Source organism: Olea europaea, chromosome 16 (assembly GCF_002742605.1).
Source record: "Olea europaea var. sylvestris chromosome 16, O_europaea_v1, whole genome shotgun sequence".
In the NCBI taxonomy this organism is placed as follows: domain Eukaryota; kingdom Viridiplantae; phylum Streptophyta; class Magnoliopsida; order Lamiales; family Oleaceae; genus Olea; species Olea europaea.
The window spans coordinates 10,336,443-10,357,276 of record NC_036252.1 but is presented as its reverse complement, the minus strand read 5'-3'; the positions used below and the strand labels follow the sequence as shown (position 1 = coordinate 10,357,276).

Below are 20,834 nucleotides of genomic sequence, written 5' to 3'. Positions count from 1 at the left end.
GGGGGGGGGGGGGGGGGGGGGGGGGGGGGGAAGGTCCGAAAAGCCCTCACTTTATTGATGGGACATTTTGATCACCTTTTCTCTCTGCTCTTTTTGGTCAAGAAATCGATCGACCTCGTTCACATAGCTTTTAAAAAGCATTGTTTTCTAAAATCCATGACGACGTACATATTGTTATCAGTACAGTATGATATATGAAATTTGTATGTTGAATTACAGGTTATGGACACCATGGATATGTTATGGATAAGGATTTTTTATCTAGTTGAATATGACCAGACAGTTGAAGGTGCATGAAAATGGAAGTATTCTGGGATGGCAAAGGGAAAACAATGCCCATTCTTGTTGCAAAAACAATTTCTTATGTGGAACTATATGATAAAGTTAAAGAGGCATTGAATATCGATACGAAACTATACATTACGGAGATTTAGGCTCTTGTCCTGATAATGTATAAAGCTCCAGCTGCACCAATCATAATTGATTGTGAAAACAAAGTGAACTGATTTATATCTGCTTGTACAAAAACTATTCTTTGTGTAACTTTTTTAAATGAAGTTGTTGAGAATCAAGAAGATTTTGGTGATGAAGGATGTTTATTACTAATAGATGGTGGAGAACAAATTGGAAATGTGAACAACGAGGAGGAACATGATTGAACAGATAATGATGGTAATGATGACAATGGTGATGAAATGTTTGTAGATTATAATGGTTTTGACGTAAGTAAAGGTAATCCCCGAAGAGCAGATGACGAAGTTAATTCTCCTATAATAGACGACAATAATTTTGAGTTACACACGCATGAACCCTGTAGTCGGAATATAGTGAATGGCAATGAAGTTGAATGTACTTAGATTGCATCTACAAGTGTAAGTTCGCTTTGGTACGAGATATCAGTAAGAAATCCAAAAAATGAAGATGTGCGAGTCAACCAGTTGTTTCCATCGAAATATGACCTAATATCAAAATTGTAGTTACTAACTGTGAAGTGTCACTTTGTTAAGAAGTCAAAAAAGAACACTTATACAATTGTTTTTATTGATGAAAATTGCAAGTGGTGCTTACGAGCAACCAAGATCGTAGAAAGTCCTATTTTTGAAGTTCGAAAGTGCAATGGTCATCACTTTTGCTCCATGAGCATTCGTCGCAGAGTTCATAGGCATGCTTCATATATGATTATTGGAAACCACATCATTATTAAGTATGAAGATGTCAGTAAAGTTTACAGACCAAGGGACATTATTAATAACATTCGTCAAGAGTTTGGCATAACCATAAGCTATACTAAAGCGTACATGGCTAAAAAATTTGCTTGTGGACTGATTTATGGAAAACCCTGTGAGAGTTATGCGAAATTGCCAGCATATTGTCATGTTTTGGAGAATGCAAAATACTGGTACACTGACATTCCTTCATACTGTTGATCATCAACGCGTCACTACCTTTTTATGGCATTGGGACCAAGTATACATGGATTCTTCAACTCAATGCGAAGGGTAATTTTTGTAGATGGTGCATTCTTGACATCGAGAATGAAAGGTATTCTACTCGTAGCAACTTCTCAGGAAGCAAATTTTCTAATATTTTCACTCGTATGGGAAGTAGTTGATTTGGAGAATGATGAATCCTAGATTTGGTTCTTTCAGAAGTTGCGATTAGTAACAGGTGATACAAACAACCTTGTGATTATATCTGACTATGCAACATGCATTAAAAATGGAGTTAGAAATGTGTTTCGATTTACTCATCATGATAATTGTAAATATCCTTACAAAAGAATTTGATGGCAAATTTTTCACGGTGTGACGTTACAACTTTGTTTAGGGCAGCATCTGAGACTTATACTATAATCGAATTTGAGTCCTATATGGCAGCTCTATCCAATAAAAAGGAGGGTATCAAAGAGTACCTATTAGAAAAAGATTTTCATTATTGGGCTAGAACGCATTTTACGGGATACATTACAATATTATGACTACGAATAATGCGGAATTTATAAATGGTTTGTTGAAGAGTACTCGAGAAATTCCCATAATTGGTTTAATTGAATATATCCGAGGGCTACTGGAAAGGTGGTTTTATAAAAGACATGTTGAAGCAGAAAAATGTGTGACCCACCTCACACCATCATCACAAAAAAAGATGTGCATGACATATGTTCGCGAAATTATTTGTGTCGAATCAAAACCCACCGCAAGTGTACGGTTCGTTAACAAGTAGTAAAATGAACTATAAGTCCAAGTATCGATCCCACGAGGATTGAGTTAGTTCAAATTAATCTAATATGACCTTAACCGAAACACGACAAGCAAATTGCGTTTTTGTAATTTAACTAACAAAATGTAATCGTTGATGCAATTATTGACTAAGGATTATTCTAGGTTCAAAGTAATTTGGATGCAATTTAACTAAAATTTTATAGAATTAATGAATGTTCTAACTCACTAGGATCACGAATCCCCAAGCAATACCCGTTCAATAGTTATTTACGCAAATTTGACACACAATTCCACAAAAGATGAATCGATATTCCTATTTTAATTTAGCAATCTCTCTCGAGCAATGCCAAACCTATCCCAATATATGATTCGACTATATTTCTATGACGAATACTAATATACCGATATGCATTATAATTCACGAATATCAATTGATTCACACAAGGCATAGAGATATATTTCTATCCTCTATCAGACCCTATGACGATTTATCCTATGTCGAACCTATTTTCCTTCTTTCGAATGCATAAAACAGGTCACCACATTCATATAATCACGTGCACAATAATTATATGAAAATAAAAATGAAATAAATCGATCAATTTCGGAATTGGTGTTTACATACGTCAAAAATCCAAAATAATAATTAAACTGGTATTACAAGGTTCATCGATCCCCTAGTAGTAATAAATTTAGCCTAACATGTGAAAAAGAACAAAACTTAAAAGTATTTGAAAAAACAACATCACCCGAATCAATATTCACTCCGATCTTCAATTGGCGCGGTGTTTATCTCTTGTTTTCTCCCTTTTGCTCTTTGATTTAATCCCCAAAATATACCAAGAAAGGAAAAGAAAAAGAAAATGAAACGAAAGAATCAGCAGAAGCCGCAGCGTGAGACGTCCCAGGCAGAAGAAGAACTCAATGAAACCGTCCAACTGCTGTTTTTAATTTAAAACCTAAGGAAAATTGCAGCCTTGGTCCCTAAAGTTTCGGCAAGCATTTAAAATAATCCTCGGTAATTAATATGTCGCCCAGGCGCCTAGTTACTGTAATTGGCTGCCAAATATTTGGATTTTGTGTAATTTTCAGTCAAGTCCCTCGATAATTGCATGCCAAGTCCCTCAACTTTTGATCTTGTACAATTTGGTCCCTATTTTTTGACTTTTCTTTCAATTATGCCCTCTATAAATTGCATCCCAAATCCTCCACTTTTTGACTTGTTTGCCTTGGCCTCCAACTTCACAATTTTGTACAATTTTAGTCATTTTTCCTCCTTTTGCCTTGTTTTCTTTCCTTTGGGTGATTTTTACCTACAAAAGCAAATATTACTTAATTGTGAGTAGAATTCCATTCTTTTCATCAATAATTATATAAAATTAAGTGCCCAATGAGTGTGCAAGAGCACACTTATCAACATGTATATGTAGAAGATTTTTTTAGAGAAGTTTCCATGCGCACATGCAATTGCTGCCGTAAGGTTTAAAAGAGATGACGGCTATAAACTAAGTACCCCCTTTTATACTAATATTTGTTGGAAGCAAGCATATTCTGCATTCGTATACCCTTCACCGAACGAGGTCGAATGACACATTCTCAAGCATGTGATAGCCAGGAAGTATTTTCACCATTGGCACGAAGACAGGGCGGGTGACCGTAAAAAAGAGGAAAAGGTCAGCTAGAGAGACGCCTGCGCCTCGTAAGTGCAACAGGTTCAAGAAAACTAGTCATGTTCAATCCACTTACATGAGCCAAGCAGTTAGTAGTGAACCTTAATGTTGTAGTACTATTGTGTCTTGTAACTTTACAATTTCGTACTTATTCGACGCATAAAATGACTTATTAGATTTTGTAGTCATTGCGTTATTAAAATGTTTTTGTATAGTTGGAATCAAATTAAAGTATTTCAGGTATTCATGTTCTTTTTTCCCACAGTCAAGGCAAACTACGTTCATGTCATTACAGTGGACATAAATGTTGTTGTAGTTCAAAAATTGCATTGAGTCACATAACAAGCTTGAAATCATTCCCGAGACACAAAACGAAATGTATATCATTTCAATATTAAATACACACTGTTTCACTGATTTACGTAACGACCTTGACATCATTTCTGAGACACAAAACGATATGTATATCATTTTGCTATAAAATTCACACTGCTTCAGTGCTTAAGATGCTTGGGCGCATATTGTTTCTTTTCGTACAGAACGACATTTTGCTCTTGAAACAACATTCATGTCGTTTCATTACAAATTTGATGAGTTTGAAATCGTTTCAGTTGAAATAATAACTACAACGACATTGGTATAGTTTTTTCACACTTGAAACAACAATTATATTGTTATGCTTAAAAATGACGATTCGACCATCCAAGATCGACGGTATGTCGAGTCATCGTGGACGGTCGAAACGTCGTTTTTAGGCATAAAGATATACATATAGTTTTTTTTAAGAACCAATTTTTAGGTCGTTTTAGTTATTATATGAATTGAAACGAATAAGAAGTCGTAAAATTTGTTAATAAACGACATATATATCGTTATGTACCAAATAATGAAATAACGTAATGTCGTTCATGTCGTTTCATTTCAAATATGACGAGTTCAAAATCGTTTCACTTGAAATAATAACTACAACGACTTTGGTATCGTTTCTTCACACTTGAAACGATATTTATATCATTATGTTTAAAAATGATTATTCGACCATCCACGGCCACCCGGCATACATCCCATCGTACGTATAACGATAAAAATAGTTCACCGAGCTGGTTCAATCTCACTCCTTGGTAACGCTTGTGATTCCATAGTTCTCTAGCACTTTCGGGTTGTTTCGATAGAAATAGGATATCTTCATCGGCTCTTTCTGAGCTACTCAAGTGCTACTAACCCACTTGATACGCTCTTTAGTTATTATATGAACTTAAATGAGTTAAAAGTCATAAAATTTGTAAAGAAACGCCATGTATATCGTTATGTACCAAATAGTAAAATAATGTAACGTCATCCATGTCATTTCATTACAAATTCGATGAGTTCAAAATCGTTTTAGTTGAAATAATAACAAAGACGACATCAGTATTGTTTCTTCACACTTGAAACGACAATTATATCGTTATGCATAGAAATGACAATTTGATCTTCTACGACCACTTGGCATACCTCTGACATGTGTATGATGATTGAAAAAGCGTATCAAGTGGGCTGGTAGCACTCGAGTGGCTCAAAAAGAGTTGACGAAGATACATGTTTCTACCGAAACAACTAAAAGGTGATAGATAACTATGGAATCACAAACATTACCATAGTTTCATTCGAGTGAAATGAACAGGCTCGATGACCTATTTTTATTGTCATACATACGATGCGACATATGCCAGTGGTCGTGGATGGTCGAATCGTTATTTTTAAGCATAACGATATAAATGTCGTTTCAAGTTTGAAGAAACGATACCGATGTCGTTGCAATTATTATTTTAGCTTAAATGATTTTGAACTCGTCAAATTTGTAATGAAACAACATGAATGTTGTTTCAGGAATGATTAATACTACAACAATATCAATGTTATTCTGTACGAAAAGAAACGATATACGCCAAGCCTCTTAAACATTGAAGTAGTGTGTATTTAATACTGAAACGATATACAAGTCGTGTTATGTCTCAGGGATGATTTCAAGGTTGTTACGTAAATCAGTGAAGCAGTGTGTATCTAATACAGAAATGATATACATATCGTTTTGTGTCTCAGGAACTATTTCAAGGTCATTACCAAATCAGAAAAGTAGCGTGTATTTAACATTGAAACGATACACATGTCATTTTGTGTCTCAAGAACAAGTTCGAACTCGTTTTAGTATCAATTTTAATTGAAACGATTTCGAAGTCGTTATGTATTATTATAATGACTTTGAAGTCGTTATGAAAATAAGGAGAGCAGTGTGCATCTTACACTGAAATGATATGGCAATGGAAGATAATGAAAAAATATGTAAACTTGTACATGTAAAATTCAACAACCTGATATGTACAATATGTAAACTTGAAAATTATGAAAGACAATGGAAAATATGTACATTGAAATTATATTCAAACTCCAAAATTGCAACTACTCTAGAAAAAAGAACCAAGTCACTACATAATGTTATCAAAATATAAAAAAATACAGCAAAGCACAATCTACAACTCGAAATCTCAAGCCAACAACTCTGCGGCCAATTTCTTTCTCCATATTGGCACATAATCCGATCGAATTGTATTTACATTCATATTCACTTGTAGAAATTCTATGTATTTGATAACAAAAATTCTGCAATTAGATCCACAAAAAAGTTGTGAAATTATTGTATTAATTTTCAATACTCAAAATAATATAGTACTACCAATTATGAAATTAGTCATTCTTACCTATTCACTTGTTGGAGAACATCTTTCATGTTTACAAATTTGAACTTCTTCGTACTATATTTGTTTTCACTCATGACGTGGGATTTTATTAACAAGGGAATAACCACATGTAGAGGCAGAAACTAAGTTTCCAATCCTGCCCTGTGAATGTGACCCTTTAGACTATCGAACATAAAAATGATCTGTTCCTCCATGTTGATTTGAATTGCAAACCAATAATCGTTGGTTCAACAAGGAATATACAAATTTATACAGTCCTTCCAAGGTATACCGAGCTCCAGAGTAGCCCTTCTCACGTAATTAATCAGACTCTTACTACATTGGAGCTCTTTACTCGACTGTAACTGGTCATGTGCATTGACAAAAAATTGATAGAAGTGAGTATCCAATATACAACAGTCTTGCCTGAATAGATTGGAAAATTTGAAAGCCCTTTCTCTTATCTGGTATAGGACCTCATTCATAATCTACAAAAATAAACTAATCAATTCAAACTGAATTCTTTTGTGACATTAATGTAAAATCATTAAAGTTGGATTACTTACACTATCAGTAATCCAACCATCCTTGTTCAAAAGATCCATCAAACTTTTTGCTTGAACATCATAAAAGTGCAGAGGTATAATTTGGTTGTGCATACAACAAAATTAACACGAAGTTATATTTACGTAATAATGTTATTAATTTCACATGTACTTGTAACTATATGTAATAATTTACTAGAAGATACAGTTTTCATCCATTTGAAAAAAGCATCAACCTTGACAGGATCCACTTCTCGATAATGATCGTATAAATCAATGTCCAACAACTTTCTCCTCTTCATCGGGTCTGTGTAGGGAGAACACAATAAGCGCATTTTTCTCTTCGGACGATACCCTCATTGTTTCGATGGATCACATCCCGCCTCATCAATTTGTACACTGTCGCCTATATGTTGTAAGTACCAACGATTAGAAATCTAAAATTTGTTTAATTTGGATATAAAAATGTGAAATTGAACTTCAAATTTATTTTTACATACATTGCGTGGATTCATTTGGATCCACATCATGCTTCTTAAGCGTCACAAAATCAGCGATACCTTTCTCCATGTTGAGATGCTCCTATTCTAATATTGTTTCTTTTCCAACACCCACTTCGACCATTTTTTCCTTTTCTTGCTCCTCTATATCATTGACAGATCCAGCTTCCTTTCCCAACTCCTACCCTCCTAGATTTTTTCCTTTGGCGGGCACATCTATCACATCATCAAATCCACCATTCTTTTCCAACTCCTTTCCTCCTATACTTTTTCCTCTAACCGCCTCCTCTAACTTTGGGTCCTCCTCAAACACTTCTACCTTTCTTTTAGCAGCAGGCACATCTGTCACATCATCAAATTCAGCCTCCTTTTTCAACCCACCATTCGGTTCATATTTTGGTACATAAACCGTGCTACTAGTGCCACCATTAAATGCACTAGTCGTTGGATGGAACCGACCCGCAACAACCAATTCAACCAACTTTTCAACCTTTTTCTCTACCTGATCAAGTCGAGTCAACATGACTGCTTGTAGCCTTCCCTCAAGTTTTTCCATTTTTCGTTATCAATAAATCCACTATGTTGATCTCAAAACAGACCTGTGGTGGTTGAGCTACTCTAGGAGACTCTTGATGGTATGCATGATGTTGCTCGGCATCACGCTCAGCTTCGTCTCAATCAGAATAGTGTGAAGCACTCTCATCTTTTTCCACGATTGGTGTTAACTCTTTCCAATAGACCTCCTCGAGTTCGGCTTCAGTGGGAATCAATGTAGAATTAACCTCCAACTGTACATATTAAATCTGCAAATCATTAGTCATCCACTAAGCTAATTCCATAATTTGTCCCCATTAAACTTAAAAAAATGCAAATTTACCTCTTTCGATTTCAACACAATATCAATGGCGGCAGATGCTAATCTCTTCGGCATTTCCCAAGCAACCATTCTTGGAATTACATCTGAATATTTTGTAGCAAACTTCATTTTCAAAGTTGGAATCGCTTCGAATACCCAAATCTATTATAAAACAAACATTACTATCTCATGACACAAATTTATATATACAAAATATTACAAGTCAAGTATATTGTTTCTTCATACCATTATAGCGAGGGAAAAGCCGTCCAACGAATACCGACAACATGACTCTCCTCCGACATCAGAACTTTTCAATTTATTTCCTATTTCACATCTGACTACATTCATCATGTATGCAAATGAAATCTTCCCCCATAGATACTTCTCGAAATTGTCCAAATCCAAATCCAACCACCATAAATTGATGTAGGTGTTTTTGTAAAATCCCGAATTTTTTTGTTAGTTTTGCATATAATTTGTTTGCCATTTAATAGGAATGCAAAGTTTAGTTAAGTCCTTATGCAAGTTAATTGGTTATCCCTATAGTTAATTTGGATCCATGTGGATATCTTTATAGTTGAGGGACCGAGGTGAAAATAAATATCAAAAAATTATACTTTTATTAAATGGGTCAAATAGTTAACTATTGGAGGAGTTAGAATTACCCCATCGATATTGGACTCATTTTGAAGCTCGTAATAAATAACGAATTATGGATTCAAGAAAAATTTAATTTAGGTAAGTTTAACTCAAGTTATAGCCAATTAAGAAACCACTTAGTTAATAATATTAGTTCGGACTAAATTACTATATCAATATTGGACTCCTTTGATAGATGGTAATTATATATATATATATATATATATATTAGGATTGAGAAAAGGATATTTTGGATAAGTTGAATTAAGATAGAATCAATAAAAGAATCAAGTTATAAATGAAATTCTAATTAATTAGTAAGCATACAATTCATTTTCGGCCATTAGGAATTGAATAAGTTAAGTGTTGATAATTATAAAGTTTAATTAGGATAGAAACTAGATGCAAATCCTTGATCTTGTAGGACTTGAATTACGATAAAGTCTTCTAATAATTATTGTATTAGAATAATTAGGACTCTAATTAATTTAACTAGTAAAGTTGTATAGAAATTTCATTTGAAACACTCTGCCATTTATTTTGATTTAATTGAAGACAAGAGAGTAATTATTTATCTATTTAAGTTGTTTTATTAGAATAAAATATGTCTATACATGCAATTAAAAGACCCAATTTATCTAACCTTTTCACGTGTGCACAAGATGTACAGTTATAATTGTTGACCTCGAAAATTGGTCCTTCCACGTGGCCAACCGAGAGCTACTCCACGTATTCCTCCCTGCGCACAATCAGCGAATGGTCAGATGCACACGGTCGGGAACAGCAAGGGTGGTGGCGGCCGTATACACTCCGACAGTCAAGTCAGGTTTAAGTGGTCGGAACAATACCCAGGGGCTGTGCAAATCAATGATAAAGGGGGAGGAGAAAATATATAAGCTTGCTATGGAGTGCTATGTAGTAAGAGTTTCATTACCTCTGCCTCTTGCCAGACCTTGGTATTTATAGGTGGTATGAGCTGTTGGATGTGTGACGAGTGTATATATCTGACGGTATGAGGCGTTCGCTCATAGGCGTCAATCAGTCGCGTCTGTAGAGTGGGCGGACAGCTTGTCTTTTCTGAGTTGAATTGACATAAATTTGATAAGTCACATCAACTAGCCTTACCAATAAAAATATATTTACAAAATTGAATACACGTATTTAACTCATCTAACCCCATTACCCCACCCACTTACCCACCTACACCGAGAAATTTGTCTTCTCTCTCTACCCACTCTTATCTCTCTCCCAACATTTCTGTCTTTATGATCCTAGGCAGATGTGCCAAAGTTTTGTTACTGTGCGCAGCATCTGAGGCGGTAACCGTCATGAGACTTCGCGTCAGGTGCATCGAAGCTTCGTAAATATGGTGCGCTGACCCTCAGGGCCGATGCGTTTGGAGATAGCTAAAACTTTGTAAAGCATGGGAGAGAACCTAGCATCCGGGGCGATGACCCACAGGGGGCTTCGCGTCAGGTGCGTCCAAACTTTGTAAAGTTGAGTGAAGAACTCATTTGCATCGGTGCGTTGAGCCACAGGGCCGACGCGTTGGGAAATGGCTAAAACTTTGTAAAGCATGAGAGGGAATGCAGCATCTGAGGCGATGACCCACAGGGGGCGTCACGTCAAGTGCGTCCAAGCTTTGTAAAGTTGAGTGAGGAGCTCATCTGCCACTAGTGCACTGAGCCATAGGGCCGACATGTTGGGAGATGGCTAAAACTTTGTAAAGCATGGGAAGGAACGCAGTATCCGAGGCGATGACCCACAGGGGGCGTCGCGTCAGGTGCGTCCAAGCTTTGTAAAGTTGAGTGAGGAGCTCATCTGCCACCGGTGCGTTGAGCCACAGGGCCGACGCGTTGGGAGATGACTAAAACTTTGTAAAGCATGGGAGGGAACGCAGCATCCGAGGTGATGACCCACAAGGGACATCGCGTCAGGTGCGTCCAAGCTTTGTAAAATTGAGTGAGGAGCTCGATCTGAGGTGATTCAAACGTCAAATGATTTGACAACTATTGCGTGATTCCAAGGTGACAGTTGGGTGCCATGCCCATTCTCCTAAAAGGCTGCTGTGGCTACTTATTATTATTAACGGCTGGTTGCAACCGAGGTGACGCGTTTTAAGTAAGCGTGAATATCACAGCGACATCTTGGGCGTAGATCAAATCTGGCGTTTCATTTCAACGGCCTAGATTGAAGATGTGATGAACGACTTAGATTGATCGCATTTTAATTCGACGGTGGAGATCGGATTTGTCTTTCTATAAAAGGAGGACTCTGAGGTTTTCTCAGGCTTTCTACCTTTGCAAAATAAATAATTTACTTTGCTCTCAAGTAATTGGCGATTTTCAGCATTTTCTAGGCAATTCCGGTTAGAAAATTGAACTTCCGGCGACCTTACACCATTTCCGGCTAGGAAAACCTTCAAACTCGTAAGTTTCATACCTTTTAGGGCTTTTAAATTTTGACAGAATGGCCTCGGAGGGAAGTTCTGGTTTGGGGAGGGGGTTAGAACCAGTGAGGATGGACGAGCCCGTTGTGGCGACCTCTTCAGAAATAGTTGGGGCAATAATAGGGGGAAAAATATATGGAAGCGATCGGATAACCCAGCAGATACGTCTGTACATTGGGGGCATCGGACTATCCATCTAAATTAAGTACAATTCAGCGACTACTTGTCATTGGTCACCAAAAGACATTCACAGACTGTGAATTAGCGACCATAATATTATGGTAAAGATCTTAAGTGACCAAAACAGTGCCTTACCCTACCGATTTATTGGTCTCCGAAGACCTAATTTTTGTAGGACCTTAGAGAATAAATTCATAGTAAGTATCCCTCAATGGATTGGCCATCTATCGAGCTTGAGAATTATTCTACTTGGAGGCAACCATTTCGAAGGCAAAATTCCTTACCAACTATACCAAATGAGGATTCATATGATATACCTATTTTATAAAAGTCTCAGTGGTCGGATACCGTATTGTTTGGGTAAACGAGATGAAATCTACAATAGTTCAAGTAGATACATTTTTTCTTCAGTATCATGTGTCTTTCCAAAAAGTAGAAGAATTCGGATTCACTGTGGGCAAATTACAATATTAAAACAAAGAAAATTTTGTATTCTTCAATTGATCAATGACCAATGATTTTTGATGCAAATGAGCATTGGTGACAGAACATGTAAATTACATGTGTTTGCTTACTTTTTTAATATCCTTCAACAACATCATATGAATGAAGAAACAATGAACCACAAGGCATGGATAGAAAGTTTCTCACCAACAGAAAACAATGGGCCATATTTCATGAAATAGATACAAATCATTAGGTTTTGCTTCTCATGTCATCATACCAGAAGGCAAGAATAGGCGGTAGAAAAAAAACATTTGCCACTCTTAAAATGCACAATGAAAGTCTTCTCATGTTCGAAAAAAGTTGTAGTTGTAGAAAAATGGAGTCCTTGATAGGTGTGGAGGATTGTAAAAATTTCTTTAGCCCCCGTTTGGCCCCCTTTCTTCCAAATTTTAATGTTTGGAATAGTATATTTTTGGGAGAATGTGTGGTTGAAAAAGAAAGAAAAGTTTTCGATTTACATGAAATATTATTTTATGAAAAATTGTGTGGTTAAAAATAAGAGTAAGAAGAAAAAATTGAAAGAAAAAGGGGACCAAACTGGGGCTTAATTTGCACAACTTTGCTGAATACTACCATGAGCCACTGCCACTGCAAGAATTTTACGTTTTTCTTACAAAATATAACAATTTTATGTTTTTCCTCTTATTTGTGGGGAAATTTTTTTTTGCAAACATAACAAATTTGTATGAAAATTTATTTGGCAAACATCGAGGGGATAGGTAAAAGATGACAAAATTTTAAAATTTTTGGGCTGAAATTTTTCCCTAAGAACTTTTGAGACAAATAAATAAAATATGCCGCGTAAATTTTCTCCCGACAAAATCATTTGTCTACTCGATTTTACTTTTTCCTCAAAATGTAGACAAATCATATTTTTCCCTACAGATAAATTATTGTGTAAAAAGAATATTTGTGGGCAGCAACATGGTAAAGATGATTTTGTGAGCCAAGCCCTACTTTTCTCGTGGGGAAAACATGTTTGAAGACTTTTACTAGTCTAAATACTAAAAAAAATCCTAGGAAGAAATTAAATTATTTTCATATATTTTATTTATCATTTATATTATATTAATTTTTAACCTTATTCAAAATAATATAAAAATGCAAAAGATAATATATTAATTAAGACATTCAATGTCAATGAATGTAATATTGTATTCAAAATATTGCAGCAAAACACAAATAGAAACCACTTGCTAAATATAGTTAGATACAAATTTAAAAAGAGTATAATAAACATGCTCTGTATCTATAATTATACACCCAGAAAGCATAACTCTTCATCCTCATGAATTAAACGTGTAGCTGATCCCCACCAAAGTTGTGCTCCTCATCAAAATTGTTTATTTCATCCTCAATAGCATCATCTTCCTCACTAGAATTATTCTCTATTAACAATGGTGTAATTGGTGGTACAATGAAGTTACTACTTTATCACATGGTGCATAAAATGATGTCAAGACTGCATTGTAACATTGAATTGTTGCTCAACAACCTTCAACGTATTTTACATTCACCACATACAACCTTAGCATGCCCAAATTATTAGTATTTTTATTCCATATTCTAAAGCATATAACAAACATGGAAACCAATATCCTCATCCTCTTCCAACTTACATCTTTGGCACACTTCATAAATTTTTCTCTTCCCCTGAAGATAATTGATTTATCAAATTACCTAAAGCAAAATACAATTCCATAGAGGAAAAAAAAAGTAAATGAAGGAAAAAGATTTTTAATTATCACTAAACGAACACGTTCAATGACAAGAAAAATTGTGCATGAGGCTTCCAAAATCAATGGACCAACAATAGTATGCCATAGCTCAAAATTTTGTGTCTTCTTTGTCCCTACAGTAAATCAAGTTAAAATAGTGAAATTTACTATTCAGAGATCACAAGAAATATGAATCAAGAATCTTTACCATGAATCCATAAATTTTTCACTTTTATTTATATCCACTTAATATACAGTATACTACTCAAAGAAATCTATTCAAATATAAAATATTAGAGTAAGAAAACAGATACTAACCAGAATGATCCTACATTTCCTTTAACAGTCTCATCTTGTCATAGTAGAGTCCCAGTTTCAACTTTTCTTCAATAAGAGCCTATGTATCTTTGTTATTTCAACCCAAAAACACTCTGAAAGACCCATCTTTGCATCAACCAATCAATAAAAAATACAACATCTTTTTCTATTCAAAAATCACACAATTTATCAAATAGGCAAAACACTCTTGTTGAATGAAATGAAAAGGCAAATAAAGGAATTACATAGTTTATAGGAGGGACACAAAAATAAATAAATAAATAAATAAATAAAATAATAATAATAATAAAAAAAGGAGCCAAGACAAATATTGAAAAAATCTAGAAGCACAAGAGGAACTAATGATCTCCACACGAAATCATACTGGCAAAAATCAGAGAGAGTCAGATTGTATTAAATGAAGGAAATGAAAAATAGACAACCTTCTTGCATATGTAGGAGAGGCTAAATTCACTAGTGGTTACTTAACTTATGTTTAGTGTTACCATGGCCACCCAATTTGTGTTTCACGAGGTCCACTCAACTTTATATTTAATGTCACCATGAGGATCTAATTTGATTTTATTTCAACATGATCACCCAATTTCTTATAAAGTTTCACCATGATCACCCAAGTTCTTTTCATCACCTTCACAAATTTTAAAAAGAGATAAAATTGTAACTTTACATTATATATGTCAAATAAAATTTTAAAAAAATAAACATAAAAGTTTTTTTTTCAAACATTTTTCTAAAATAAGATTTTACAGTATTTTATTTTCTAAGTAACCTTTTTTCAAAACAAGTTTTTAGTTTATTTTGAAAACGGTTCTTTTAAATAAGTTTTTATTTTATTTTATTTTTTTAAGGAACTTTTCTTAAAATAACTTTTATTTATTCTATATTTCTAAGTAACATTTTTTAACTTTTTATTTAATTTTTTAAATCAGTTTTTATTTTATTTTAATTTTTTTTAAATGTTTTATTTTACTTTATCTTTTTAAGGAATATTTTTTTTAAATGTTTTTATTTTATTTTGAAAATATTTCTTCTAGAATAAGTTTTCATTTTATTTTATTAAGTAACCCTTTTAAAATAATTTTTTATTTTATTTTTCAAAAAAATTATTATATACTTTTTTAAAAATTATATTATATATATAATACAAATTTTCCGTTTCATCCCTTTTAATATGAGTGAAAATGGTTAAAATAAGTAGAGCGGTCCTCGTGAAATGTTATATGAACTTGGGTGATTGTAGTCAGACATTATGTGAAGGGTTAAATTCACTGAGGGCCATCTAACTTCATACCAACCAATTTGAATTTGTTTCACCATAGTCACTCAACTTTATATTTAGTGTTACCATGACCCAAATTTCATATAACGTTACACTATAACCCTCAATGTCATATAATATTTCACCATGATCGTCTAATTTCTTTTCACTAATTTTAAAAGGGGTTAAAATATTAACTTTGCATTAATACGTAAAATAAACTTTAATAAATAAAAATAAAAGCTTTTTATTTCAAAAACGTTTTTTAAAACAATTTTTTATTTTATTTTATTTTTCTAAATAATCTTTTATTATAACAATTTTTTATTTATTTGAAAATCAGTTTTATAAAATAACTTTCATTTTATTTTTTAAAAGAAACATTTTTTAAATTATATTTTTTGTTCATTTTCCTACATATTTCTTTTAAAATAAGATTTTATTTATTTTAAATTTTTTTTTATAGATTTTTATTTTATTTCAATAGATTTTTCCTACTATATAAAATGAAGAATGAGAAGTCACTGTAGATACACTACAGAAAAAGGACTGCACCAACCAACCCTTTAGCGACCATAAAAATGTTGTTGCTGCAATATACTTTCACCAACCATAGACTCGTCCGTTCAGGGTACTAAAATTGAAATATTTTTCGAAAACACTTGTTATCGTTTTTAGCAACCATCGAGGAAATCCCCCCAATGGTCACTGAACTTTGCAGAAAATCCCCTAGGAGGTCACTGAACTTCAATATGTTTCTAAATAGTCACTGAAATTTACCAAAGTCCCCCAAGAGGTCACCGAACTTCAAAACATCCCTAAATGGTCACTAAACTTTACTGAAGTCCCCCCAAGAGGTCACTCAATGTTGTAAATAGGGACCCCATACATAACTAGTTTAGTGACCTCCTAGGGACTTTTTGCAAAGTTCAGTGACCATTCAATGATGTTTTTAATTTCAGTGACCTCTTAGGGGATTTCGGCAAAGTTCAGTGACTATTTAGGGACATATTGAAGTTCGATGACCTCCTATGGGATTTTCTACAAAGTTCAGTGACTATTGGGGGGATTTCCTCGCAACCACAAAATGTTGGTCGCTGCATATTCAGCGACCAACTAGTGGTCACTGGTAGAATGTTGCAGCGACCAGATTAGTTTAGTCGCTAAAAAACTTGGCACAATTACTTCCTCTTATTTTTTCCATGTTTTTTAGATTCTTCAGCGACCAAAGAATGTGATTGCTGATTAATACAATGTTTCAGTGACCACAATATTTTTGCTGGTTGTATAAATTCAGCAACCCAATTTTATTTGGTCACTGGAACAATTGGCTCGATCATTCCCGCTTATTTTTTTCAACATTTTTACTTCTATACGACCAAATTTGTTGGTCCCTGATTAGTCCAAGGTTTCGGCGACCAAACATTGGTTGCTGGTGTATGCCTTTCAGCAACCGAAATTTGTTGGTTGCTGGAACACTTGGTGCCATCACTCTAGCTTATTCTTTTCAACGTTTTGACTTCTACGGCGAGCAAAATGTTTGGTTGCTAATTAGTACAAGGTTCTAGCGACCATATGTTGGTCGCTGGTGTATATCTTTCAGCTACCAAATTTATTGGTTGCTAGAATACTTGACGCCCCCATTCCCACTTATTTTTTCAACTTTTTCGACTTCTATAGTGACCAACTTTCGTGGTTGCTGAGTAGTATATGATTTTGGTGACCATAATTGACCATACTATATTCTATACTATGCTTGCTAGAACACTTTTTCTTATTTAAAGGATGGTGGTACCTTCGAAATTTTATTAATTTGCCCTTACTTGTGGCGAAGGATACCGTGGTTACATATGAAAATAATGAAAGCAGTAAATCAAGAAGACTACTTACCTTACATTAAGTAGAGAGGAATGACCACGAAATCATCATTTTCATCCAATTTTCTCAATAAAACCTATTAAAATGATGAATATACCCTCATATTTAATTAAAACAAAAAGAAAAGGAAAACAAAGAACTAATTGCAACCATAATCCTAACTTTTTTTTAAAAAGTGCAAACACGTCTCAAGTAAATTATTAAAAATTTAGAGAAAAAAAAATACTTTCTTTAACTTGTTGTCCTCCTCTTCCGTATGCCAATTCAACCAAATCGAACTCAAATGACATATTACTAAATTTGTGTAGTCATTCGAGAAGCCTCCACATGAACTAGATCGAAATTGAATGAAAATAATGATTTCCGCGATAAAAGGTGAAAATGAGAAAAAAAATAAATTGAAAGAAATGGATGTTTTGCATAATGAACTTCAAATACATGGATGTTTTGTGCTAATTACCTATAATTTATAGATGATAGCCAAATAATGACAAAAAAAAATTTTCAAGCTCATATGAAAAATTTATGCTTTTATTTTTCATATTATGAGACAAAAAAAAACTAATTAATTTGTGTTAATAGTAACGTGAACGGACTACTATAATTCAAAACCAAAATGATCTATCCGAAGTTTCACTATTGGTCATTTTCAACAAGAACACGACATCTCGATTACAAAGAAAAAAGAGAAATAGTAATACAACATGGAATGATGATGATGATGATGATGATGGCTAGAGACTAGAGTAGGCATTATTTTGAGGGCTATGGTTCCTCTTTATTTTCCTTTGAAAGAGAGGATGATAATTCAATTTCGAAATTTGATGTTGTAATCATGTTTATTTATTTAAGTTAAATGTTAAAGTTCAAAATTTTAAATGATGAAATAAAGAAAAATAATCTACAAATTCAGCCATATATTTATACCCAACCCAATATAACTCCCAATTAAAAAGTCTCCACTCAGCATCAAATCTCTCCTACCCTAACCCTCAAAGCTTCTATTTGTGCGTTCAAGCTGTGTCTACTTCTGCTCTACATCTTCTATTTTAGGTGGCCGGCCAAAATTGAAGTATGACGCCGTGTTTGAGCACGTGGGTTTTAAAAGAAGAGCAAAACATTCACTACTGGAGATGTTTTTAAGAATTGCATCCTTAAAATGGAGGAAAGGCAGAGAGTCAAGAGACATGTTTTTTCTCTAGACTCTGAGACTTCAATCGGCAATAATCTTCATTCTTCACCAAAAGAATTATCTCTATACCCTATACGACGATTCATATTTCCCATTAATCTCTTGCCAAAAATCTGAAGTACTCATTCATTTTTTCGTCAATCTTTTTTTGAGACTTGAATTAAATTTGCTAGGTTTTAAAAGTGGCCAAGCAGGCTATCGACCTAAATGTGGGGATTGAGGAAGCACGGGTAAATTTTTTGCCGAAGAAGTTAAAGGCAAAATCATATTTTGTTGTCCGTTGAGGTAATTTTGGCTTCATCTCTTTCTTGTATAGCAGTTTTTAGAACTTGAATAATTGATTTAATTGCTTCACGATTCACATATTCCTTATTGGATCCTGTAAATGGCAAGATTTGTTTATTCTGTTTATTTATCTGATTTCTTCTTATTAATTAATTGCTTTAGATGGAGATTGCTATTCCATAGGCACTATGCAAAAAAGTACAGAATAATGTAGTGATCAATGATCATATATAATATTCTTTGCACCTAAATACTTATTTATCATTTACAGGATCCAATAATTTTATTATAATGTACATTTTAAATCTCAGAGTTGGCCGAAGATCTTAAGTTTTTATACTCATTGGGTTTGGCTTATTCTAGAGGACTTGATCTATTGTTTTCTTTTCGATATCAATTTAATCTCAATTCTCTAGTGACTAATACCTATATGAAGCCATAATTTTACCCAAATCCTTTATCGCTTATCAAAAACTGCAATCATATAGTTAGCATCTTCCACTAAAATGAATTCATATGGATATAGAGTTATCCTTAGGAAGCTTAATTTTCTTAATTTATTTATAGTAAAATAAAGTTACATTGACATGTATGCATAAAAATATTTATCTTGTTGTTATAAAGCTATTTGTTCATACGAATGTAACTATTTGTAAATATCCTCCAGAGGATGACATTTGTTTTGCATAATTAGTTAATCAATTGATTAACAAGTCAATTGTTTTTCCTTTCTGATATGGTCTATTGACTATGGCAGGTCGTGAGGGAACTATACGAGATTGTTCCAACTCGCAAATGGAAAGACGGAGAAAACAGAATCAACAAAATAGAATTTATAGGTATGCATTCGTAACGGCTTATGCAATTTCCAAATTTTAAATGAATGCCAAACTTTAGATAGGTGTTTCTTGTGTGCAGGTGGATTGTTAATGAAGAGCTATCAACCTGGTCATATGATAAAAAAGGAAAGAGTAAACTATTATATTGGTTGTAATCTTATGTTTTTTCCCTCTTTACTAGGTTTAAGCAATCATGGATAAAAAAAAAATTAAAAAAAAATGAAAGATTAAACTATTGCATTGGTTGTTCTTATTTACCTTCATCCAAAATCGACAACTTTTTTCTTATAAAATTGTGCTATTAGTTTATCTCGATTTACATTTGATCTGGTCTTTGTTTTATTTTTTTTTATTTTCTTGGTTGTGAATGTGCTTGTTAGGATATGCTGATCTCTTATTGCTTGCCTGTGGATTTTGTTTGTGTATAGCATAACCTTATGACAAGGAAGATGCTTTTTGATGGAAAGCTAGGCATTGCTAGTGAGTAGGAGACTCACAAGGACTTTGATTTGTTTGTGATTGGAGCTGGCAGTGGTGAAGTTCGTTCCTCATAATTTCCTAGTCTATAACTCATTTTTCGTTTAGTTTATACACTGCTTGTACTAAAAGTCTAGGATACATTTGTAACTAAGATATGAAGGTGCATGACACATTTTGTGGTTAAATATAGGATATTTAAATTTATGTAATGACTATTAATAATTATTTTATGGGCAATTACAATTACCTTTCGTACTCGGTATTGTATATTGTGAATTTGTTTATTTTTGTTCTTTTCACTTTGCATTCTTTTTTATATTTATTAATTGAAAAATTATTAATGGGTTATGAAAACTAAATATTGGTTTGCTAATGTTGCATCTTTACCGACCGAAAATTGGTAGCTAAGATATAGATAATTTTTTTACTATGATTTTACCAACCAATATTTGGTCGCAAGAGAATACAAATTAACCAACTTCTTACCTCAAATCGAGCCCTTTATCACCATTGTGTGGTTGCTGATATGTGGTTTTTTTTTTTTTTTACCATTTCAT

The 20,834-nt window shown here is 33.6% G+C and overlaps 1 long non-coding RNA gene across 1 annotated transcript; it reads left to right on the top strand.

Annotated features, from left to right (window-relative positions):
• The first annotated feature begins 18,419 nt into the window (after positions 1-18,419).
• On the top strand, positions 18,420-20,532 carry LOC111412059. Its single transcript, XR_002705950.1, has 3 exons — positions 18,420-18,958; positions 19,716-19,797; positions 19,877-20,532. It is a non-coding gene; the product is annotated as an uncharacterized LOC111412059 (long non-coding RNA).
• The last annotated feature ends 302 nt before the right edge of the window (positions 20,533-20,834 follow it).